Source organism: Hemitrygon akajei, chromosome 6 (assembly GCF_048418815.1).
Source record: "Hemitrygon akajei chromosome 6, sHemAka1.3, whole genome shotgun sequence".
NCBI lineage: Eukaryota > Metazoa > Chordata > Chondrichthyes > Myliobatiformes > Dasyatidae > Hemitrygon > Hemitrygon akajei.
This window is the reverse complement of record NC_133129.1, coordinates 39,957,456-39,983,864: the sequence shown is the minus strand read 5'-3', so window position 1 is coordinate 39,983,864 and position 26,409 is coordinate 39,957,456. Positions and strand designations below refer to the sequence as shown.

Genomic DNA, 26,409 nt, shown 5'->3' with positions numbered 1-26,409 from the left:
AATGTCCCAAGACTATCATAACATTGCCCTTTTGACACACCTTTTCTATTTCCTGTGGTCCGCATCCCAGATACTGTTATACTGTATATAACTGCCATCAGGGTCCTTTTACCCTTGCAGTTTCTTAACTCAACCCACAAGGATTCAACACCTTCTGATCCTCTGTCACATCTTTCCTCTGATTTGATGTCATTCTCTACCGGTAGAGCCACGCCACCCCCTCTGCCTTCCTTCCTGTTCCTCTGATACAACGTGTAATCTTTAACATTCAGCTCCCAACTACAACCATCCTTCAGCCACAGGAATGGAACCCTGCCATAATCTGGGAACAACATGAAATTATTTCTCTGTGATATTACGTAGGATATTTAGGGTGGTGAGGTCATGGCACTGGGAGGGGAGAGCAGCATATTAATATTCATAAGGTAGGCTTGCTGGTGCAGAGCAAAAAATATTTCTGCATTAATATCTGAAAGAAACCTATAAAGAATAGCTTAGCAATTGGTGTTATTTGTCACATATCCATCGAAACATACAGTGAAATGTGTCAAACGTAGAGTAAATTACAGTGAAGTAATTGAATAGGAAGCAGTGCTGCTGAAATTATACACAGAAACAAAATAGATAGTGCTCATTCTCATACCATTGAAATTTATTCTTTCTATTGTGGTAAGGAAATAATAATTCTGCTGTCAAGCTGTGATGTTTGTGTGCTTAAGAGGACACAAGTATATTAAAACTTCAGAAAAGGCTGGCATTTGGAGCATCTCCATGACTATTTTGATGACCAGGACACCTCCAGCTATGATATTCCCCTAATATTTGACACACCTTGTGACATGCCCTCGGGTTTGCATATGGCACTACTATTGTTTGGAACTACATAGACTTTTCAGGGAACATTTTGTTGCTTTGACCCTACACTTAACCCGGATGAGTCTTGAAGTATCATACTCCACTGTAAGCGCTTACATACGAACTCGTTCTGCAAAATTGAAGAACAGCAACAGAAATATGGAAATAGTCAAATAAGAAAGAGTCAGGACTATTTACTTTAAATTGCCAGACAGAGGAATATGAAGTATATAAGAGATTGTATTGCATGCCTTTCGATAATTTCAGGTTAGCAGATTGAAGAGGATCAGGAATCGTGCAATTGAACTTGATAAGAAGAGACTAAACAAGGTATGAAATAAAATATAAGTTAATACATTCATCTTTTAGAATAGTGAACCCCTTGATTACCTCACTGGCTTAGGAGATACAGTAGATGTTGACTCTGTGTAGGTTTTCAGAAGGAATCTAGATTGGTTATTGACAGTGAAAAGCGCAGAACTTATCATCATGAGGTTACTGATGTGATCAATCAACTCTCTCTGGTCTCTGGAAAAGAGGAGTTTGCCCTTTCCAACTCCTTAACTGGCAGTTTGGGGCAGAAGCTGCTGAAGTGTTCTCGTGCACACCAAGCATTCACCCTGACAATGTAATTGCCATCATTGTGACAGAGTCACAACTTGGCCTTTGAGCAGAGAATTGGTACAGGCCTACATCTGGGCTTAACTCCTACCTGCGTCACACAAATATGTTATAATCTCCAATAAATTACCTCAAGTGTTAACTCTGTTTCCGGCATTTTCTATTATTGTTTCTGATATCCAGAATTGAGGAAAATTGATTTTGTTCCACATGAGTATGTCTTGAGGCAAAAGAGACTTTTGCAACTATTGTACACAATCACCTACAAAAAGGGAGTGTTGTTAAGGATGCTGGGTCGGCAACATTAACTCTCCAGAGGTTCTTCCTAACTTGCTAACTATTTCTATTTCAGCTACAGTCTTTTCATTTCCACAGTTAGGCTGCTGTGGGGAAGATGATCACAACAAATACAGTTCAAGGACACTGGCCGAGCTTTTATGCACTTAGCAGAACCCCTCTGCCAAAAGCCTAGAACACTACTTTACCTGCATCTTGCAGTCTGTTATATTCTTGTCACCTGCCGCCTCACTATAGGAAGGATGTAGAACATTTAGAGAGGGTGAAGAGGAGATTTACCTGGATTAGAAAGTATGTCCAATGAGGAAAGGTTGAAAGAGCTAGGACTTTTCTCTTCGGAGTGAAGAAGTGACTTTATAAGATAATGGGAAGCATAGATGGAGTGGACAGCCTTTTTCCTAGGCGACAATGGGTAATACGAAAGGGCATACTTTTAAAGTGATTGGGGGAAGTATCGGGGACAAGTCAGAGGTCGTGTTTTTTAAATATAAAAAGTGGTGGAGGTAGATACGTTATGGACATTTAAGAGACTCTTAGATGGACAAGAGATAAATGGGAAGCTATGAGGGAGGAAAGCATTAGATTGAACTTGGAGTGGATTAAAAGGTCAGCACAACATCATGGAACAAAAGGGCTGTATGGTGCTCTACAGTTCTTGTTCCAATGTCACCAGGCTCATTGAGAACTCTTCTATGTTCTTGCAATTGATTTTTGCATAAAACTCTACTGGCATGCAAATCGATGTTACCTTGTTAACAAAGTAAAACACTTTTTAAGGTGACTGCTTGATGTTTAGCTTCATCCCACCCCCTCCGGTCTTCTCCTATCATTTCGCATTTCCCCCTCCCCCCTCTACTTTCAAATCTCTTACTATCTTTCCTTTCGGTTAGTCCTGATGAAGGGTCTCGGCCCGAAACGTCGACGTCGCTTCTCCCTATAGATGCTGCCTGGCCTGCTGTGTTCTACCAGCATTTTGTGTGTGTTGATGTTTATATGTTGTTGTTGTCTAATACATATTAGACCACATCAGCTTAAGCAAATTTAGAAGTTTCCCTAAGCTTCTTACGATTTAATGTATAAAACACTATTGTGTACAGTATTCTCCCGTTTCATCTTCATTAACAAGGGAAGCTTGGAATTCATGCTCTCAGTTATTCTGAAGATAGTCAAAGGATATAATAACACTGAACTTTGCAGAGAGTTGTCTGAAAGGATGGCTGACAAGATGATTTTTGTGGATTTATGGACAAACCTGAGGTGATTATTGACAAATTGCTATGAAGGTTTACTGGAAGCAGGGAAGAAATAGATATGTAAAAAATAAAACCACAGGAATTTGAAGTAAAAAAAACAAAACAATGTTAGAAATACTCAGCTGGACAGTCTGCATCTGTGGAAAGGGAAGTAGAGGTGACATTTCAGGTCAAAGGGTGCTTCTAGTATTTTCTGTTTTTATTTCAGATTTACAGCACCTGCATTTTTTAAATTAATTTTCATTTACTGGGGTGCTTTAAGTTGTGAAAGGATTTATAAGCAAACATCAGAAGTTTACTTCACTATGTTGCAGGACAGCTAAGCAGGATATGCAAAAGAATCCTAGAAGCAAAGGTGAACTGGTTTAGGACATTGTGTGGGGGAGAGCTTAGCGAGCTGAGAAGTAGATGTTGGAGAAGTTAGGGGTAGATCTGATGTGTTATGCAGTTTGGTTGAATGGATGTGAAACTTACTGTCAAACTCATCTGAACATTTACCCTGAGGCCAGAACAATGTTGGTGATCTGGCCTCATGTGAATTGATTAGATTGCTGGCATAGAACCATAGAACATTACAGCACAGAAACAGGCCTTTTGGCCCTTCTTGGCTGTGCCGAACCATTTTTCTGCCTAGTCCCACTGACCTGCACCTGGCCCATATCCCTCCATACACCTCTCATCCATGTACCTGTCCAAGGTTCTCTTAAATGTTAAAAGTGAGCCCGCATTTACCACTTCATCTGGCAGCTCATTCCACACTTCCACCGTGTGAAGAAGCCCCCCCCCAAACTTTAAACTTTAAGCCCCCCTTTAAACTTTCCCCCCTCCACCCTTAACCCATGTCCTCTGATTTTTTTCTCCCCTAGCCTCAGTGGGAAAAACCTGCTTGCATTCACTCTATCTATACCCATCATAATTTTATATACTTCTATCAAGTCTCCCCTCATTCTTCTACGCTCCAGGGAATAAAGTCCTAACCTATTCAACCTTTCTCGGTAACTCAGTTTCTCAAGTCCCCGCAATGCATGGTTGTAGTTCGTTTGTTCATTATGTACCGTGTCATATGGCATGGCGATCATGTGCTATGACCATGATTGTTCTTGGCAAATTTTGCTGCAGAAGTGGTTTGCCATTGTCCTCAATGAATACTTCTCTTTGGTATTCACCACTGAGAGGGAACTTGATGACGGTGAGGACAATATGAGTGAGGTTGAAGTTCTGGAGCATGTTGATATTAAGGGAGAGGAGGTGTTGGAGTTCTTAAAATACATTAGGACGGATAAGTCCCCGGGGCCTGACGGAATATTCCCCAGGCTGCTCCACGAGGCGAGGGAAGAGATTGCTGAACCTCTGGCTAGGATCTTTATGTCCTCGTTGTCCATGGGAATGGTACCGAAGGATTGGAGGGAGGCGAATGTTGTCCCCTTGTTCAAAAAAGGTAGTAGGGATAGTCCAGGTAATTATAGACCAGTGAGCCTTACATCTGTGGTGGGAAAGCTGTTGGAAAAGATTCTTAGAGATAGGATCTATGGGCATTTAGAGAATCATGGTCTGATCAGGGACAGTCAGTATGGCTTTGTGAAGGGCAGATCGTGCCTAACAAGCCTGATAGAGTTCTTTGAGGAGGTGACCAGGCATATAGATGAGGGTAGTGCAGTGGATGTGATCTACATGGATTTTAGTAAGGCATTTGACAAGGTTCCACACGGTAGGCTTATTCAGAAAGTCAGAAGGCATGGGATCCAGGGAAGTTTGGCCAGGTGGATTCAGATTTGGCTTGCCTGCAGAAGGCAGAGGGTCGTGGTGGAGGGAGTACATTCAGATTGGAGGGTTGTGACTAGTGGTGTCCCACAAGGATCTGTTCTGAGACCTCTACTTTTTGTGATTTTTATTAACGACCTGGATGTGGGGTTAGAAGGGTGGGTTGGCAAGTTTGTGGACGACACAAAGGTTGGTGGTGTTGTAGATAGTGTAGAGGATTGTCAAAGATTGCAGAGAGACATTGATAGGATGCAGAAGTGGGCTAAGAAGTGGCAGATGGTGTTCAACCCAGAGAAGTGTGAGGTGGTACACTTTGGAAGGACAAACTCCAAGGCAGAGTACAAAGTAAATGGCAGGATACTTGGTAGTGTGGAGGAGCAGAGGGATCTGAGGGTACATATCCACAGATCCCTGAAAGTTGCCTCACAGGTAGATAGGGTAGTTAAGAAAGCTTATAGGGTGTTAGCTTTCATAAGTCGAGGGATAGAGTTTAAGAGACGCAAGGTAATGATGCAGCTCTATAAAACTCTAGTTAGGCCACACTTGGAGTACTGTGTCCAGTTCTGGTCGCCTCAGTATAGGAAGGATGTGGAAGCATTGGAAAGGGTACAGAGGAGATTTACCAGGATGCTGCCTGGTTTAGATAGTATGGATTATGATCAGAGATTAAGGGAGCTAGGGCTTTACTCTTTGGAGAGAAGGAGGATGAGAGGAGACATGATAGAGGTGTACAAGATATTAAGAGGAATAGACAGAGTGGACAGCCAGCGCCTCTTCCCCAGGGCACCGCTGCTCAGTACAAGAGGACATGGCTTTAAGGTAAGGGGAGGGAAGTTCAAGGGGGATATTAGAGGAAGGTTTCTCACTCAGAGAGTGGATGGTGCATGGAATGCACTGCCTGAGTCAGTGGTGGAGGCAGATACACTAGTGAAGTTTAAGAGACTACTAGACAGGTATATGGAGGAATTTAAGGTGGGGGGGGGGTTATATGGGAGGCAGGGTTTGAGGGTCAGCACATTCTGGGCCAAAGGGCCTGTAATGTGCTGTACTATTCTATGTTCTATGTTCTTCTGGGCAGTGTCTTTGCATGCGTCCTGTTTGCAGGAAGCTCACATCCGGGAAGGCGAGCTGAAGTGTTGTGCGAACATCCAAATGCTTCTGCTCACAAGTTTTCCTCCAAGTCACACACTGTCCTGGTAGGGGAATATATTGGCATCCATTATTGCCACTGAGCGACTTTCCATTGCAACACAGTCTCTCAATATCTCACAAAGAAGCATCAACTTGGTAACAGATTACTAGAAGCCATTACTGATGTGAAGGGTCATCAAGGTACTGCTGCATTGATGTACCAAGCCTCGTAACTGTTACACATAAGATGTCATCCAGAGTTACAGCATGTACTGTTATTAATGGTGAGTGTACTTTTAATGTTTAATTTGGAGCAAAACCAATAGCCTCTCATTTATTTGAGTTTGGATCAGATGATCTTTATTTCTCTAGCTGTAGAAAAAAAGACTTGCCAATGATTTGATCCCAGCAAGATCTCTTTACAACAAATATTTGCCCAAGTGTTTGAGAGTTTATTCAGTGCTTTCTCTTTGGTAGTTAACAGAGTACTCTTGTGTTTTGTTTTGCCTTGATTCTGGCGATGCTGTAAATGAATGCACAGTCACACTCAGTTTCTATTTTTATATTGCTTTTCCTTTTGTTGACTCTGTTAGTAAGTATACACTGGTTCTAGCCACAAACCTCAAAGTACTTCGTGTGCTCTGTTGAAAATGTTCAATTATGTTTAAAATATTTTAACTCAGAAAAGGCCCTTAATAGATGAATAAAGATGCAATGAAATTAGATATTTACCAAAATACTAAAGCACATCAACGTATCTATCTTTACTGGACCATTAGAACTAGAAAGCTAGTTGCCTTACACATCCACACTCAGTGGCCACTTTATTAGGTACACCTACTCAGTAATGGAAATATCGACAAACAAGAGAAAACCTGCAGATACTGGAAATCCAAACAAGACACACAAAACTCTGGAGAAACTCAGCAGGCCAGGCAGGATCTATGGAAAAGAGTAAACAGTTGATGTTTCGGGCTGTGAACCCTGCCCAGAAGCCACTGCAAAGACATTGCCCAGAAGAAGGCAATGGCAAACCACTACTGCAGCAAAATTCACCAAGAACAATCATGGTCATAGCACATGATCGCCATGCCATATGACATGGTACATAATGAACAAACGAACTACGACCATGCATTTAAACCATTAGCTGTGATGAGTTCTGGAATACCCATTATACATTATACATTGAAACTCTTTCTTTCCTTCATTGAAATGATGGCAGAGTAGAAGATAAAATTTTTCATAAGATATACAGTACAAGCAATATACAAAATGATGCTTTTAAGCAGATGTGTAGGTGTTAAGAAAACCACAAAGAAACCTCTTAGATGCATAGATTCATTACCGTCCAAAACTGACCTAGAGCAAGAACTAGATAGGATTGGGGAGTCATGAAATCATTGTCGCTGACCACAGAATTAACAAACCAACAAAAAGTAACTAACCTCACTATCCAAGATTTTATACATTTTACTACAACTATCAGGGTGATGGGGTGGAGATACGTCTCTACCAAAGGAGGTGTAAGGCACTCCTTCCCTCCACTCGCCTGCAGGTCACCCTTGGGCAAGGTGTAGCATCAGCTTAGCCCCCCCCTTCCCCCCCAATCAGGGTCACATGATGCCATTGGAGTAGGTGGTGGATGGTCGTATGAGCAGCTGGTGCATATCACATGTCCTGGTTATGCGACCACTGACGCCAGGTAGGCTATCTCTGAAGAGTATTGATAATGGCTGGGGTCACCCGTCTTGTTAAGACACTGCCCAGAAGAAGGCAATGGCAAACACTTTCTGTAGCAAAATTTGCCAAGAACAATTATGGTCATAGACCACGATCGCCCACATCATGCAACACCATGCATAATAAATGAGCAAACTACAACTATGGTTTTAAACCATTAGCTGTGAAAAGTTCTGAAACCCGGTCCTTTCTTCATTGAAGTGATGGCAGAATGGAAGATTCTGGGTTGGGGTCTCGGCTCAAAACATCAACTGTTTACTTTTTTCCAATGGAAATATCTAATCAGCCAATCATGTAGCAGCACCACAATGCATAAAAACATGCAGGCATGGTCAAGAGGTTCAGTTATTGTTCAGACCAAACATCAGATGAGGGAGAAATGTGATCTAAGTGATTTTGACAGTGGAATGATGGTTATTGTGAGTTGGGATGGTTTGAGTATCTCTGGAACTGCTGATTTCCTGGGATTTTCACATGCCACAGTCTCTAGAGTTGTGTGAAAAACAAAAAGCAAACAGCGAGTGGCAGTTCTGTGGGTGTAAGAGAGAGGACAGAGGGGAATGGTCAGACTGGTTCAAGCTGGCTGGATGGTGGCAGTTACGCATTACAACAGTGGTATGCTGAAGAGCTTTTCTGAATGCACGACATGTCAAATCTTGAAGTGAATGAGCTACAGCAGCAGAAGGCCACAAACATACACTCAGTGGCCACGTATTAGCTGCAGGAGGTACCTAGTGAACACTGAGTTTATATCACTTTGAAGTTTAAGGCATCGATAATAGACAATAGGTGCAGAAGTAGGCCATTCGGCCCTTCTAGCCAGCACCACAATTCACTGTGATCATGGCTGATCATACACAATCAGTACCCCGTTCCTGCCTTCTCCTCATATCCCTTGACTCCACTATCTTTAAGAGCTCTATCTAACTCTTTCTTGAAAGCATCCAGAGAGGCCTCACTGCCTTATGAGGCAGAGCATTCCATGGATCCACAACTCTCTGGGTGAAAAAGTTTTTCCTCAACTCCGTTCTAAATGGCCTACCCCTTATTCTTAAACTGTGGCCTCTGGTTCTGGACTCCCCCAACATCGGGAACATGTTTCCTGCCTCTAGCATGTCCAATCCCTTAATAATCTTATATTTTTCAATCAGATCCCCTCTCATCCTTCTAAATTCCAGTGTATAGAATCCCAGTCGCTCCAATCTTTAAACATATGACAGTCCCACCATCCCGGAAATTAACCTCGTGAACTTATGCTGCACTCCCTCAATAGCAAGAATGTCCTTCCTCAAATTTGGAGACCAAACCTGCACACACTACTCCAGGTGTGGTCTCACCAGGGCCCTGTACAACCGCAGAAGGACCTCTTTGCTCCTATACTCAACTCCCCTTGTTATGAAGGCCAACATGCCATTAGCTTTCTTCACTGCCTGCTGTACCTGCATGCTTACTTTCAGTGACTGATGAACAAGGACACCTAGATCTCGTTGTACTTCCCCTTTTCCTAACTTGACACCATTCAGATAGTAATCAGCCTTCCTGTTCTTGCCACCAAAATGGATAACCTCACATTTATCCACATTAAACTGCATCTGCCATGCATCTGCCCACTCACCCAACCTGTCCTAGTCACCCTGCATTCTCCTAACATCCTCCTCAATTTTCACACTGTCACCCAGCTTTGTGTCATCTGTGAATTTGCTAATGCTACTTTTAATCCCTTCATCTAAATCATTAATGTATATTGTAAATAGCTGAGGTCCCAGCACCGAGCCTTGCAGTACCCCACTAGTCACTGCCTGCCATTCTGAAAAGGACCCGTTAATCCCTACTCTTTGTTTCCTGTCTGCCAACCAATTTTCTATCCATGTCAGTACACTACCCCCAATACCATATGCTCTACTACTGTCACCACTGTCCAAGATGGCGGCGCGACACAGCTTGCAGCGGCCACTCCGGAACTGATTATCTGTTATTTGTGAAGTGGGGTGCCATGCGCAATCATAATCAATTGAAAACGGACGTGGAAGCACGGAGAAACATCGGGAAATTCCAGGAAGACCTTCTTCGTTGCTGCTGCTGTGAGGTCCGGGACACTGCTGGGAAGAACAGGCCCCCAGTCCTTGGGGTCGCGTTGCCGATGGCCGTTGACGGGGCCACCTGAATACGCTCAGCAGAGGCAGGTGCTCGGAGAAGCTGTGCCAGAGGGGATGGTCGTCGGCTCGGAGGTTTGACAGACTCGGAGTCCTTTCGACGGACTCAGGTCGCTTTCGGTGTGTGCTGCGTCTGCGAGGCTGAGTCGGGCGGCGCCTTGGAAGTCCACAGCGGGGGTACTCCCTTCTGCCGCCAGCGTGGGGTGGCAAATCTGTCGCCACCCTGGGGACTTGTGGAAACTGTGGTGATTTCTTTTGAACATACAGTCCTTTAACATCTTGGACTATTTTTACTGTGCCCATAGTCTGTTTTTTTTAATCAATTATGCTATTGTTTGCACTGTTGTAACTATATGTTGTAACTATGTGGTTTTGTGCAGGTCTTGTAGCTTTGGTTTTTGGTCTTGTTTTGTCTGGTGGATTTGGAGCTCCTTTCCGGGGAACGCGCTAAGACGGTAGTGTGATATTAATACGCAGCAACCACTCCGGACTCTGGATTGGGGATTGCCAAACATTACGTGGATTTTCTGGTGTAGCCTGTTTTGTCATATGCTTTTGTGATATCATTCTGGGGGAAAGTTGTCTCATTTTTTAACTGCATTACATTTGTGGTTTCTAAATGACAATAAACCGAATCTGAATCTGAATCTAATTTTGCCCATTCATCTCCTATGTGGGACCTTATCAAAGGCTTTCTGAAAGTCCAGGTACACTACATCCACTGGCTCTCCCTTGTCCATTTTCATAGTTACATCCTCAAAAAATTCCAGAAGATTAGTCAAGCATGATTTCCCCTTCGTAAATCCATGCTGACTCAGACCGATCCTGTTACTGCTATCCAAATGTGCCGCTATTTCATCTTTTATAATTGACTCCAGCATCTTCCCCACCACTGATGTTAGGCTAACAGGTCTATAATTCCCTGTTTGCTCTCTCCCTCCTTTCTTAAAAAGTGGATAACATTAGCTACCCTCCAATCCTCAGGAACTGATCCTGAATCTATAGAACATTGGAAAATGATTACCAATGCGTCCACAATTTCTAGAGCCACCTCCTTAAGTACCCTGGGATGCAAACCATCAGGCCCTGGGGATTTATCAGCCTTCAGTCCCATCAATCTACCCAACACCATTTTCTGCCTATTGTGAATTTCCTTCAGTTCCTCCGTTACCCTAGGTCCTTTGGCCACTATTACATCTGGGAGATTGTCTGTCTTCCCTAGTGAAGACAGATCCAAAGTACCTGTTCAACTCGTCTGCCATTTCCTTGTTCCCCATAATAAATTCACCCGTTTCTGCCTTCAAGGGCCCAACTTTGGTCTTAACTAATTTTTTCCTCTTCACATACCTAAGGAAGCTTTTACTATCCTTCTTTATATTCTTGACTAGCTTACCTTCGTACCTCATCTTTTCCCCCCGTATTGCCTTTTTAGTTATCTTCTGTTGCTCTTTAAAAGTTTCCCAATCCTCTGGCTTCCCACTCATCTTTGCTATGTTATACATCTGTTTTATTTTTATACTGTCCTTGACTTCCCTTGTCAGCCATGGTCGCCTCTTACTCCCCTTCGAATCTTTCTTCCTCTTTGGAATGAACTGATCCTGCACCTTCTGTATTATTCCCAGAAATACCTGCCATTGTTGTTCCACTGTCATCCCTGCTAGGGTATCCTTCCAGTCAACTTTGGCCAGCTCCTTCCTCATGGCTCCATAGTCCCCTTTGTTCAACTGTAATACTGACACTTCCAATTTGCCTTTCTCCCTCTCAAATTGTAGATTAAAACTTATCATATTATGATTACTACCTCCTAATAGCTCCTTTACCTCGAGTTCCCTTATCAAATCCGGTTCATTACACAACACTAGATCCAGAATTGCCTTCTTCCTGGTAGGCTCCAGTACAAGCTGCTCTAAGAATCCAACTCGGAGGCACTCCACAAACTCCCTTTCTTGGGGTCCAGTACCAACCTGATTTTCCCAGTCTACCTGCATGTTAAAATCCCCCATGACAACTGTATCATTACCTTTGTGACATGCTAATTTTAACTCTTCATTCAACTTACACCCTACATCCAGACTACTGTTTGGGGGCCTATAGATAACTCCCATTAGGGTCTTTTTACCCTTACAATTTCTCAGTTCTATCCATACTGACTCTACATCTCCTGATTCTATGTCACCCCTAGCAAGGGACTGAATTTCATTCCTCACCAACAGAGCCACCCTGCCCCCTCTGCCCACCTGTCTGTCCTTTCGATAGGACGTATACCCTTGAATATTCATTTCCCAGCCCTGGTCCTCTTGCAGCCATGTCTCTGTTGTTCCTACAACATACACATCATACTTGCACTAGGTTTGCTTAAATCTATTAACTAGTCAGCAAGCAGTCATACTGAGCAAATAAGGAGAGGAGCTTATTGACAAACAACTAATGAATAAGAAACCCAGCCCTTTTTTCCCCTCATTTGCAAGTCATTCCCAAAAGCTGCAATTGGCTCAGAATGAGATAACAGTGGATTATTATACCAATTAGGCTTTATAGCCCAGAATTTGCCTTCAGAATACCAACAAGTGTAATGGAGTGAACATGCAGAATAGGGCATTTGCAAGAAGATCTTTAGTTATGTCACGAACTTCACATTGGCCTGTTACTTGTCTTATTGTCCATTGTCCAAGGCTTTTTCCCCTTACCTCCAATTCACAGAAAGAACAAAAAACTGATTGGGAATGGAATGAAGGAAAAATGGTTGTCAGAGTGGTCACCAGTATCTCCTTCAGTGTTGGATTCATGGCAAGCAGAATCCATGAGTGAATGTCAGAATGTAGTCCATAAGTTTTAAAAAATATATCAACTTCCTTGGTCCCCTTTGCATTGGAGAGCCTCTGGTAAGCACGGCAATGAACATGTAATTGAGGGGAAGCACCTCACATTGCTGAGCTTCACCTGATCAATGCAGGAAAACATTTTGACTATACTGAGGTTGCTCATGCTCCCAAAGGTTTAGCTGTAATGGGGGTCATCCTTAAGATTTATGGTGCAAATCTTCACTCGACTGTGCTACAGCTAGCATTTGTGGATTGCCTCTCTGTTTGGCTCCGAAATTCAGTTCCACGATGTAGGTCGCTCAAATTCTATGTGATTTTTGACCAGCCTATTCCCAACAGTACTACTATTTCTTGGCTTCTACACTTTAATCTTATTAGAAGAACAAGTTTATCCCTGGTTTATTCCTTTAGGTCATGCAGGTATATAAAGATTGACTGCAACTATCCCCACCTTTTTGTTGACTGCACACCATTTTGTTCAAGAGGAAGGAAAGATTGAGGAGAGGACATCCATCATGAACGTAAAAGCAACAACTAACAACTGCATTCTCTTTGAAGGAAACCAGCTTACCTCTCAGATGGTCATAGCAGGTAATATGGCAAAATTCAAAGAAAGTAAGGTAATTCCTTAAAGACCTGGGCATCATTTATCCCTCCTCTAGCACGAATGATTTGTCATAATCTATTTAATTGTTTTTCATGGCAAATTGATGATTGCAATTTTGGCTGCTGCGTTTCCTATGCTACACCAGTGACTACACTTTCAATTATTTCATTAGTAGCAAAGCACTCTGGGACATCCTGAAATCCTGAAATTTGATATACAAATGCATGTGTTTCTTTTATTTTCAATGCCAAATATTCTTTATGTTGGGGGCTTTGTATGAATCAGAACTGGTTTTTTATGCCAATACATTGTAATTTCTGAACAGCAAATCTGGAATACTGCCCACTCCATAGCTGAACCAGATCATTAAAATTCTGAGAGAAATAAATAATGTGAGCATACCAATGTATTGAACTTAGACTGTGAAAGAGAGCATTTTACCGATACCAGCTATAATATTAACAAATCTTGAGCAGTCTAGATCAGTTTCTTTCCCTATACAGTAAATATATACAGAAAATGTCATCTATAGAACACAGCTGGTGAGGTCAGGATAATATTGGTATAAATTCAGGATGATCTTGTAGAATCTTACTTATCTCTGTTAGAAATTTTATACAGCTTTTCTCTAATTCACTAAATGCTGGTATTGAATCTAAGTTTCACAAAGAGGATAGGAAGGGGATGGTAGAAGGTCCAAATAGTTCCTTTTATGAACCTACAAATAGACCAGGAGACCCCACCTGTTCCATCAAGATAGTCCCTGTTGATGATATCTAAATGTCACAAACAAATATTTTCTGCAATGACATTTCTAGTTAAGAAAGGAAATTTTCTGAATCCTCCTTCATTATGGTACTTCAAATTCCTGGGAATCAACAGCTCAGATCAATCCCCGGCTCAACATATTGAAGCAATCATGAAGAAGGCACACCAGAGGCTATACTTTATTAGGAGTTTGAGGAGATTTGGTATGTCACTATAGGCTTCCATAGATGTACCATAGAGAAGATTCTGACTGATTGCATCAGAACCTGATATGGAGGCTCCAATGCACAGAACTGAAAGAGGCTGCAGAAGATTGTTGGCTCAGTCAGATTTATCAAAGGCAGAACCCTCCCCACCATCTGGAACACCTTCAAAAGGCACCTGGCTCAAGGCAGCCACATCCATTATTAAGGATACCCATCTGGGACATGCCTTTTCATCATTACTACCATCAAGGATAAGGTATGAGAGCTAGAAGACCCACACTTAACATTTTAAGAACAGCTTCTGCCCTTCTGCCATCAGATTTCTGGAAGGTCCATAAGCGATACCTCCCTATTTTTCTTTTGCACTATTTGTTTGTTTGTTGGTTGTGTTCATCCATTCATCTAATTATATATTTATATGTTTTTTATTTATATTAATTTATTTACTGTTTGTTTGTTACTTATAGTAACTTCTAAATGTGCTGCTGTCACAAAACAACAAATTTAATGACATATGTCAGGGAGAATAAACCTAACTCTTATTCTGGTTGTTAAGTTTTCAAAAACAAACTGCATCTTCCTTCTGATGCAAGACACACAAAATGCTGGAGGAACTCAGCAGGTCAGGTAGTGTTTATGGAAATGAATAAACAGTCAACATTCCAGGCTGAGAACTTATTTTCAGGACCTGAAATGAAGGGGAAAGACACTAGAATAAAAGATGGGAGGGGACGGGAAGGAGGTCTAGCTAGAAGGTGATAGGTGAAGCCAGGCGGGTAGGAAAGGTAAAGTGCTGGAGGGGAAGGAAAGTGATAGGGGAAGAGAGAGGCCAGAGTAGGAAATAGAAGAAGAGGGGAGGAGAAGTCAATACTTATGATCTCAGGTTGGAGGCTACCTAGACAGAATATAAGATGTTGCTCCTCTGCCCTGAGGTAGCTTCCAACCTGATGGTATGGATATCGATTTCTCCTTCCAGTGAAAAAAAATTCCCTCCTGCTCCACTCTTATATTCCTCACTCTGGCCTCTTACCCCTTCTCATCTGCCTATCACCTTCCCCCGGGTCCACTCCTTCATCCCTTTCTGCTATGGTCCTCTCTCCTCTTCCATTAGATTCCACCCTCTCCAGCCACCTTGCTTTACCTATTACCTCCCTCATCCTCACCTTTTCATTCTGGCATCTTCCCCCTTCCCTTCCTTTCCAGTCCTGGGGAAGGGGCTCAGCCCGAAATGTTGATTGTTTATTCATTTCCTTAGATGCTACCTGGCCTGGTGAGTTCCTCCAACGTTTTGTTTGTGTTACTCTGGATTTCCAGCACCTGCGGAATTTCTCATGTTTATAATTCACTTCTTTCCGATGGCCAGTTGAAAACTTAAAGTAAGTAATAACTAAAAGCAAACCAGAAGTACTCAAGCACACAGAAAGTCAGGCAGCATCTCAGAGAGAGCAAAACAGGGTTAATGCTTTACATAAATGGCCTTTATTCAGTATCTTCATCAGAACCAGGTGGTGAGGAGAGCAATTAGTGGAGAGCCCTCAGATCATCCTGGTGTGAGATAGGAGGTATGGAGAGGTCCATGGTAAATATGAGATGTTTGGATCAGAAAGCTGCTAAAGTGGTGGATGGCGCTCCAGGGTTCTGAGATGTAAGTGTAAAGGGACTGGACCAGGAGAGAAAGAATAGAGTCAACCTCAGAAGAAATAACTTCTATGAGCCAGGAAGAGAATGAAACAACGGGTATGCCAGGAAATTCCAGCACGTGGAAACATTTCCTGGTGAGGTAATAGAAAGGTGTTGTGTGTGGCTGGGAGACTATGGCACTGGTGGCTGTGGAAGGAAGACATCTTATGGAAATAAAGTTAGTCATATAATTAAGTACTTGAATGGTAACAAAGTACGTGGTACAGTAGAAAATAAGGGTACGATTCTCACTATAATTTATGTTCTTTAGGCCATAACGTTCTATAATGAGTCAACCTATAGCCAGGAAAGTGATAACGTCTCCTGTTATACTGTTTAAGATATCTTATTTTTATTATTCTTCTTACTTCTCTTCTAATATTGTATATCTGTGAACTTGTAATGCTACTGTTACTTTGTAATTTCCTTTGGGATCAATAAAGTATCTGTCTGTCTATCTATTGCCACTTTAAGATGGACCTTTCTCTAAAAAATTGCTGTGAATTATTGCTGGAATTTGACTTTTTTACCTCTGCGCACCCGCATTACAGCACTGCAGGGCACGCCGACTAGCTACCGGCAATCTGCTTGCTTTTGGTGATAAAGTGCAGTTTCTCCATTTGCTGTTCTGTGCCTCTGCATGCTTGAAGACGGATTGATGAGACTTTCATTCTCTCAGTTTTACACTGCAGCCATTTCTCACAAAGACAAACTGCGTGCTTGTGAAATACATGCTACTTACAGCAGCCGTACAAAAAAATAATCTTGACATGGCAATTTAACAGATCGATGCCCAAGATTTTTGGTTGGCTGATCATAATTCCATGTTTAGTATTACCTTCAACATTTTGGTCCCTCAAAAGAAATCAACAAAATGCGATAACATAGAATGATACAACTTTTTAACATGTTGGAAAAGAGGATTGAAGAAACCTGCGCAGAATTATACAGCTGATCCAGCAGATGAAGGCGCATATGATCCATGGATATTTCCTAGATTGGCTTGGCCATAAAAGACGGATGGTAGTGATGAAGAGGTGCAATTCTGACTGGAGGTCTGTGACCTGTGACCACTTCTGGGACCTCAATATATACACTCAGTGGCCACTTTATAGGTCCACCAGTACACCTGCTCGTTAATGCAAATATCTAATCAGTCAATCATCTGGCAGCAATTCAATGCATAAAAGCATGCAGTCGAAGTCAAGAGCTTCAGTTATTGTTCAGGCCTAGTATCAGAATAGGGAAGAAATGTGATGCAAGTGACTTTGATCACGGAATAATTGTTGGTGCCAGACATGGTGGCTTAAATATCTCAGAAACGACTGCTCGCCCGGGGTTTTCGCACACAACATTCTCTAGAGCATATATGTCAAACTCAAGGCCCGCGGTGGAATTATCTTTGGCCCGCGAGATAATATCTAATTACTATTAAAGCTGGCCCCAGTAATCGAAGCGCCTATGGCGTATGATATGGCTAATGCTGAGTTTATTCAGGTACCAGGTTTTCAGGGTTTTTAGTGTTTATTCGGCAGTCTTGCTCGACAGTCTTCTTCATAAGAAACGGAATTTGTAAAGTGAAACACTTTGTAGTTATAGCAGAGACTGAGACACATGAGAGCAGGCTGAAAAAAACGGAGGCAACGAAAGCTGCGTTCGCACGCGTCCGACTGATCCGGCCCGCATGAAGCTGCATTTTGCTCAATCCAGCCCGTGACCTAAAATGAGTTTGACACCCCTGCTCTAGAGTCTATAGAGAATGGTGTGAGAATCAAAAAAAAGTATCCTGTGAGTGGCAGTTCTGTGGAAGAAAACACTTTGTTAAAGAGAGAGGTCAGAGTGGAATGGCCAGACCAGTTCAAGCTGACAGGTACCACGGTTTACAATGGTGGGCAAAAGATCATCTCTGAACACATGTCAGACCTTGAAGTGGATGGGCTACAGAAGCAGAAGATCACGAGCATACACTCAGTGGCCACTTTGTTAGGTACAGGAGGTATCTAATAAAACGGCACTGAGTGTATACACCATAGAAATGTTTTGAATGAAAATGTAGTTGTGCTGATGAATAAGTTTGAAGATGACATGAGAATTGGAGAAGTTATGGTTAGAATCAGATTTAATATCACTGGCATATGTTGTGAAATTCATTAATTTTATGGCAGCAGTACAATGAAAAATGTGATACAATACAGAAAAAATTAATTAAAGTATCTATGTGTCTATTAAATTGTAAAGTTAAAATAAGCAGTGCAGAAAAAAACAAACAAAATAAGGTAGTGAGGTAGTGTCATGAGTTCAATGTCCACTCAGAAATCAGATGGCAGAGGGAAAGAAACTGCTCCTTTGTCATTGAGTGTGTGCCTTCAAGCTTCTGTACCTCCTTCCTGATGGTAACAATGAGAAAATGAGAAAGACTGTCAAAGGCCAGCTGAACTGTGGGCCGAGAACCGGTAGATGGAATTTCATCCAGATAAATGTAAGCTGTTGCACTTTGGAAGGTCAAAGTTACGAAATAAGTATACAGTTAATGGCAGAATCTTAAAAACATTGCTATACACATTTTGGGATATAGCTTCCTAAAGGTGGCAACACAAGCAGATAGGGTGGTAACAAATGCAAACAATATACACTACTTGCCTTCATTGGTCAGGGTGTTAAATGTAAAAGTGGGGAAGACATATTACAGCTGTGTAAGTCTTTAGACAGGAGTATTTTGTGCAGGTCTGGCCAGGAAAGCTGTGGAGGCTTTGGAGAGAGTGCAGAAAAGGTTCACCAGAATGTGCTTGGATTAGAGATCCCTCTTCACGGATTCTACCTCTTCTTATTAAGGTTTATAGAACATAGAATAGTACAGCACAGTACAGGCCCTTTGGCCCACAATGTTGTGCCGACACTTAAACCCTGCCTCCCATATATCCCCCCCACCTTAAATTCCTCCAAATACCTGTCTAGTAGTCTCTTAAATTTCACTAGTGTATCTGCCTCCACCACTGACTCAGGCAGTGCATTCCACGCACCAACCACTCTCTGAGTAAAAAACCTTTCTCTAATATCCCCCTTGAACTTCCCTCCCCTTACCTTAAAGCCATGTCCTCTTGTACTGAGCAGTCCTCTACCTAGGGAAGAGGCGCTGGCTGTACACTCTATTCCTCTCAATATCTTGTATACCTCTATCATGTCTCCTCTCATTCTCCTTTACTTGCTGAAGAGTACAGCCCAAGCTCCCTTAATCTCTGATCATAATGCATACTCTCTAATCCAGGCAGCATCCTGGTAAATCTCCTCTGTACCCTTTCCAATGCTTCCACGTCGTTCCTGTAGTGAGGCAATCAAAACTGGACACAATACTCCAAGTGAGGTCTAACCAGAGTTTTATAGAGCTGCATCATTATCTCATGACTCTTAAACTCTATCCCTCGACTTATGAAAGCTAACACCCTATAAGCTTTCTTAACTACCCTATCTACCTGTGAGGCAACTTTCAGGGATCTGTGGATATGTACCCTCAGATCCCTCTGCTCCTCCACACTCCCAAGTATCCTGCCATTTACTTTGTACTCTGCCTTGGAGTTTGTCCTTCCAAAGTGTACCACCTCACACTTCTCTGGGTTGAACTCCATCTGCCACTTCTCAGCCCACTTCTGCATCCTATCAATGTCTCTCTGTCACTGAAAGTGTCTCTCTGACTCTCTTCGACAATCCTCTACACTATCCACAACACCACCAACCTTTGTGTCATCTGCAAATTTGCTAACCCACCCTTCTATCTCCACATCCAGGTTGTTAATAAAAATCATGAAAAGTAGGGGTCCCAGAACCGATCCTTGTGAGACACCACTAGTCACAATCCTCCAATCCGAATGTACTCCTTCTACCATGACCCTCTGCCTTCTGCAGGCAAGCCAATTCTGAATCCACCTGGCCAAACTTCCCTGGATCCCATGCCTTCTGACTTTCTAAATAAGCCTACCACGTGGAACCTTATCAAATGTCTTACTAAAATCCATGTAGATCACATCCACTGCACTACCCTCATCTATATGCCTGGTCACCTCCTCAAAGAACTCTTACAGGCTTGTTAGACATGATCTGCCCTTCACAAAGCCATACTGACTGTCCCTGATCAGACCATGATCCTCTAAATGCCCATAGATCCTATCTCTAAGAATCTTTTCCAACAGCTTTCCCACCACAGTCTTAAGGCTCACTGGTCTATAATTACCTGGACTATCCCTACTACCTTTTTTGAACAAGGGGACAACATTCGCCTCCCTCCAATCCTCCGGTACCATTCTGTGGACACTGAGGACATAAAGATCCTAGCCAGAGGCTCAGCAATCTCTTCCCTCGCCTCGTGGAGCAGCCTGGGGAATATTCTGTCAGGCCCCGGGGACTTATCCGTCCTAATGTATTTTAACAACTTCAACACCTCCTCTCCCTTAATATCAACATGCTCCAGAACTTCAACCTCACTCATATTGTCCTCACCGTCATCAAGTTTCCACTCAAATAAGTTTCCAAAATTACTTGCTTTTATTTCAGATTTAAAGTCAGAGTCAAAGAGCAATTTAAATATCGTGATGACTGAAGGCAGATTATATCAAGTTACCTAAAAGCAAATGTTATTCCTTTTTGTTGAAAATCAGAAAGTGTAAGACTTTTTACAAAGTTACAAAATTATAGAATCATACTTCTTTTGAAAGTGCTCTTATAGATTTCAGGTTTTAGATTCAGATTTCAGATTTACTTATCATGTATACATCAATAAAATTATCATTTTTTTGGAGAGAGGTGGGTGAGCAGGTGTCTAATGAAGGGTTAACTGCTCCTTACAACACACCTTCTATAGTTTCAATCCATACTTTTTAAGTCCTTTGCTCAGCTTACCATAATCACCAGTGAGTAACCAGGGCATCCATTTAAATTGAGCATTTTTAGTGGAAAATATTCTTCATGATAGAACTTCAGCCCTGACAGGTTCTAAAACACTTAATACGATGGACTAACCTTTTGCAACTGCATAGCTACTTATTTCAAGTTTGTGCACGTCCTGTGCTCCTAGTTTGCAGCATTACAGTAATAATCATAATTTTGCTTTGTGTTCCTCTTTCTAGGGCTTCCTGTTGGGTCTTACAAGTCACAAAGAATGCTTTGACATTGACTTTTGCATACTGCCCAGCCTCCAGACTTCTTGAAAATGCTGGGGTTATCCCACACCACCTAAAATGTGCTGACATTGCATCATTAACAAAATCTTGTCACGGAAGTAAATTATTCACTGCTGGCATTCCACAGGCAGCTTAACGTAATTTGCACCGACTGTATTTGGTCAGCAGCTGTTGAGAAATACAGAATCCGTCTTGTGGCCGTGCGTTGATTAGCTTTGACTTCTCATTGGAACCATTAAGTTGCATTTTCTATAAATTACAAGTTTGAAAGAGGCAGTTCCATAATTTTTACCAATTTATTGATTTTTGGGAAAAGTAGAGTTTTGGTCTTTAGGTAATCCAATACTCCCTCAACTATTACACTCTTTACAGCACTACTTAGCAATAAGAATACAAAAGTACAAATTATAATGGAACTAGATGCTTTAATAGATTACAATGGCACTCTTTTACCTCTGAAACCTTGCCTGAATGGGACTACATGTTCTAATTGTTAAGCTAACAGAGGCCCATTGATTTTAAATGGGTTACTTGGTTAAATGGTCTGCCATACAATATGAACATCTGGGCCTATCTTCAAGCCTTGCAAGTGGCATGATTTGAACCTCTTTCAATCCAATTAATGTGCAAAATCAGCCCTTATTGCAAACTAACTGTCTGCAGGAGAGAGACAGAACTGAAAACAAGTTTGTCACCCTGGTGCAACAAGTTGTTATTACAGTTAGAGAGAGAGAGGTGCAGAGTTGAAGCATTTGCTTTGGTTTATATTGAGTGCATGTTTGTGGTCTTCTGCTACTGTAGCCCTTTAATTTCAAGGTTTGATGTGTTGTGCATTCAAAGATATTCATCTCCACACTACTGTTGTAACAGGTGGTTGTTTGACTTACTGTTGCCTTCCCTGTAAACTCTCAAGAGTGTTGTGTGCGAGAATCCCAAGAGGTCAGTAGTTTCTGAGATACTCATATCACCCCGTCTGGCACCAACAATCATTCCACGGTCAAGATTACTTAGATCACATTTCTTTCTCCCATTCGCATATTTGGTCTGAACAACTGAAGCTCTTGACCATGTCTTCATGCTTTCACGCATTGAGTTGCTGCCACGTGATTGGCTGATTGGGTATTTGCATTAACGAGCAGGTGTACAGGTGTACCTAATAAAAGTTGGATTTATTACCAGCAGACACCAAAACAAGTTCTAATCCCCAGTTAGAACTGATAATAGGATTGTCATGATGTCATTAAAATTGAAAACATAAATGCAAATGAATGTACTGTAAATGTCACATGCAGCCTTGTTAGTTTTCTGTGAATGCAAAAAGATGCAGGGAAAGCACCTCAGTGCAAAACTACTGAAATGTTTGTTACACAATGCACTCACAATTGTGCAATTAATTGGGATGTAATTTAGTTCTTACTGTGTTGAGAGATATGGCATACAATGCACCACCCACCCTGACAGATAAAAACGTTGAGACAGAGAGCGTCTTCTTGCGTGTATTTTGTGGTGTTTAAAAATGTTTTTCAGTCAGATAAATGTATTTAGCTGCTATCTTTCCTGTTTCAGCCCTGCCTTTTATCTCATTGCACTCAATAAGAGTTTATACACAGCTGTACCCTGCCCAGCATTCCTAATCTAGTGAGGGCAGGTCAGTGTGGTGCATACCAAAGGATTATGGGTAAATCACCCGACTTTTCTTTGTTATTAAGCAAATTTTAGGTAATTATCAATCTATAATCAGCTGAACTAACTGCTATATCGCCCAGATTCTACACTATAAGCTTTATGTTTTCTTATGTTGCTGTGATACTTTCTAAGAGATTTCTGTCCTATCTTTTGTAACATTTCAATGGAGCAAGTTGCAGTGATGACTGGAATTATTTGTCTCATTTCAGTATGGCGTTACGGACCAACTGTCTGAATTATAAACTGGCAATGTTCCTGATTTCCCATTGTGGAGTCTTGTCAGGTGATGATTTACTGCTGGGAGTGTTATCACACAAATGCTTAATGAACTGCAGTAAATCCCACTCACTCCACTGCTGGTTTAGCAGAGGGGTTAATACTTTGGATGAAGTAGTTCAAAGTGCAAAACACATTTATATCAAAGTGTATATGCTAAATACAACCTTGGGATTCGTCTCTTCACAGGCAGCCACAAAACAAAGAAACCCAGCAGAACCCATTAAAAGAAAAGAAGACCATTGGACACCCGACATGCAGGGCGAAAGCAAACAAAAGGCAATAAAAGTAAGCGAATAGCACTCAAAACCGAAGGTCATGGGAGTGAGCTATCAGTGCAGCCAATTCAGAAGCCCATTAGATGCAGGCCACAGCCTCAGTTCAATGCAGAGATGAATAAACCTCCTGGAGCAGGGAGCTGAAGTTCAGTGTAGAGATGATTAAATGAGATAATAAAGATGGATATGATAAGATTATCAGCAGCATTTTCAAGCTCTTCTTGTACAGAGGTGCCTGCAATGTGGATTTCCAAACAGGCACGATTGTTTCTATGGCAACACATGGAAGCAGCGGCCCAGAATTTCATTGTGACCTAGGAAACAAGTAATGTTGAAATGATGCAGTGGAAGAATAAACAAAATGAAGGATTTCTTTTCTGTGTGGTCAATGTAGCAACCTACCACAAAGGCCCGGATAGTCTGAGTTCCCTGCACCCTGCATAAGACATAAAGTGAATGACGATGTGGTGGGGCTGACGGGGTTTGTTCCTTGACCCAAAGCCTGCAGCTTGGTAGGTTAGTGGCTACAGTAAATTCCACCAGTGTGTAGGGCTGAGTTGAAGGGACTGTGAGTAGGATAAATAATGTAGATTGGTTCCTGATGGTTAGCATGGAATCAGTGGGTCAAAGCACCTGATTCCAATCTGTATGACATCCTGACTATTCATATCTCTTTGATGTCTATTACCTCCCTCCTCAGAGCTCACTGCCTTCAAATTTTGTACCATCTCCAGATTTGGAAATTATGTCCTTGCACACAAGTTGGAATCATTAATATACTTTAAGAGAAGTAGTGGTCCCACCATTATCTCCTGAGGGAGTGCAGTATTCCTTCCAACCTTTCACTGCTACTGTCTGTTTCCTGTTCTTTAGCCATGTTTCCATCTGGTCCTTTCGTTGTCAGTTCCAGGGTCTCAAATTGGCCTTTTTCTGTACAGGAGAGAGGGAGCACTGTCCACAGATCTTCATATATCCTCCAAGCTTGTTTCCTTAACTAAACATTGAAAATAGACAAGGGCATTGCTTTGATTACATGGAATGAGAATTAGAGGCTTTCCTGAGTACAGCTGTTTCTATTGACAACTATTTTTATTAATTGCTGTGTTCATTCTACCATCTAGACAGCACAAAACACTTGTTTGTTAAGTAATACAACTGTCAAATGGAGCGAAGACTAAAGGTAAGGGACATTGAAACTATTAGAAAAATATTACCCTATAGAGAAAAACACTACCTTTTCAACATTGAGCTATTAAAGTAAGACATTAGCTATTGTTTCCTATGACTTGTCTCCTGCTCTTTCAAGCGGAATGTAGCTGACCTGTTATTGTGTTTTTGATATGTTGCAAAGTGTTTTAGAGTGAGCTGTTTATTGTAAGAAAATATTATAATTTGATTTTTTATTGAGCTATCAATGCCAACGGGGATCTCCTTCACTGGAAGGTACTACTAACATCTGGAATTTTGTACTCCCATTAGTAAACCATTTGTTATATTTGTTTTCAATTAACTTTTCCACAAAGGTAAATAATTATTCTCAAAGGAACCTTTCCCATTATAGTTATAAATGCCATTAATTGTTAACAGTCATCTACATTATTTGAATTATGTTTGTATTACATTATCTGTGATTTAGTGTTTCCTGGAATGATCATTTCCTGGGAGTTTAATTACAATGCAGAGTTAGACCACATTGTCATATTTTTACTTACTATTTTTGAACTGATACAGTAAAAATGTCAGCATCTTCTGATTTGGTGATTTCCGAGCCTCATCAAAAGCAATGCTTCTTTCTCTTGAGCATCTGAATCTCATTTCCTTTTACTAGGATTTTGTTTTGAAGGGGTTGGAGCACAGGGTTTTAATTAAATTCCATTCTGTTCTAGGAAGAGTTTCTGTGGCAGGTGATGAATTTTCTCCCGATTTTCATATCCTGAGCCTATGTTTGCATCCAGTTACGAAGTAGAGGATATACCTTGCATTCTTTGTCAGGTGGAGAGAGGTAGTGCGGAGTCCAGGGTAGGAGAGCGTGCTACATGATGTCAGGGCATCAGAGAAGGAGCATAGTGATGGATGCCTCAGCAGGTGGATGAAAGATGTTTGGAAATTATACCTGGGTCTGAGGAGTGTTTGATGTTGATGAGGTATTGGTGATATGGTGACTACTCTGTTTTCTGAGTCGGATCTCCAAGGGGCATCTGGAGAGCAGAGGAATGCCAAAGGAAGTTCTTAAAGGATAACCTACCTTCAAAAAGATAGCAGAGATGATTTCAACCCTCCATTTAAGGCCCATAATATTGTGAGCGGCATACTGCATTCAGGGACTTCACTTGAGCTAATAAATTTGCACAAACTATTTGATGTTGCAAATGCTTTGGAGGCTCTATATTTAGATGTGCCATCTGCATTGAAGACCTGATCATCTTTAGAGATAATTCATTACATAGCACAAAAAAAAGTCAGTGAGATTTTGATCTTCATGAAGTTGAATTCATAGATTTAATTTAGTCTTTTTAGCTTAATAAAAATTGAGTACTGCAGGGAAGTAATTACCAGAACAGACTGTTATATAAGAATCTTACATTTATCTTGATCTCTGACATAGTGCTCATTGTAATGAATTATTGGGTTAACTGAGAAGAATTTAGTGCATTTACTGAATGCAGTGGTCCATTTACATTGAGGCTTTCCAGCGGCTCGGAAAGGCAGAGCCGTTTCAATACTGCAGTTACTGTTCCCCTAATTCTTTATTTGTTGCTTACACAATAGGGTATTATTTCCCAGCTACCAGCCCCCTGCTTTACTAGGCTGCAGAGATAAATGGCACAAGGCTCCTCACCGTCAAGGACACCTCTGAGAGGGCGGTGTCTCCAGACAGTAACATCCATGTGACCGAGCAAGTGCCAGCTGACTGGAAGTAACGTGGATTTTCAACTGTGAGCAGTGGCACCATGTGCAATGAACTCCCTATGATAGTGCCATCTATCGATTAGTGGCAAATTCAATTAGAGCTTCAATAACTATAGAGACAACCACAGCAAATAACTCGGCACATTGCTTAAAAAACGTAAAGTTTAGATAATCAACATCCATGGAAACAT

At 41.6% G+C, this 26,409-nt stretch overlaps 1 long non-coding RNA gene across 1 annotated transcript in view; it reads left to right on the top strand.

Annotated features, from left to right (window-relative positions):
* Positions 1-23,434, top strand: part of LOC140728984 (uncharacterized) — a 139,208-nt gene extending 115,774 nt beyond the window's left edge. Inside the window, exons 2-3 of the long non-coding RNA XR_012099229.1 lie at positions 13,048-13,227; positions 23,220-23,434. This is a non-coding gene — a long non-coding RNA (uncharacterized lncRNA). The remainder of the gene's footprint in view (positions 1-13,047; positions 13,228-23,219) is intronic.
* The last annotated feature ends 2,975 nt before the right edge of the window (positions 23,435-26,409 follow it).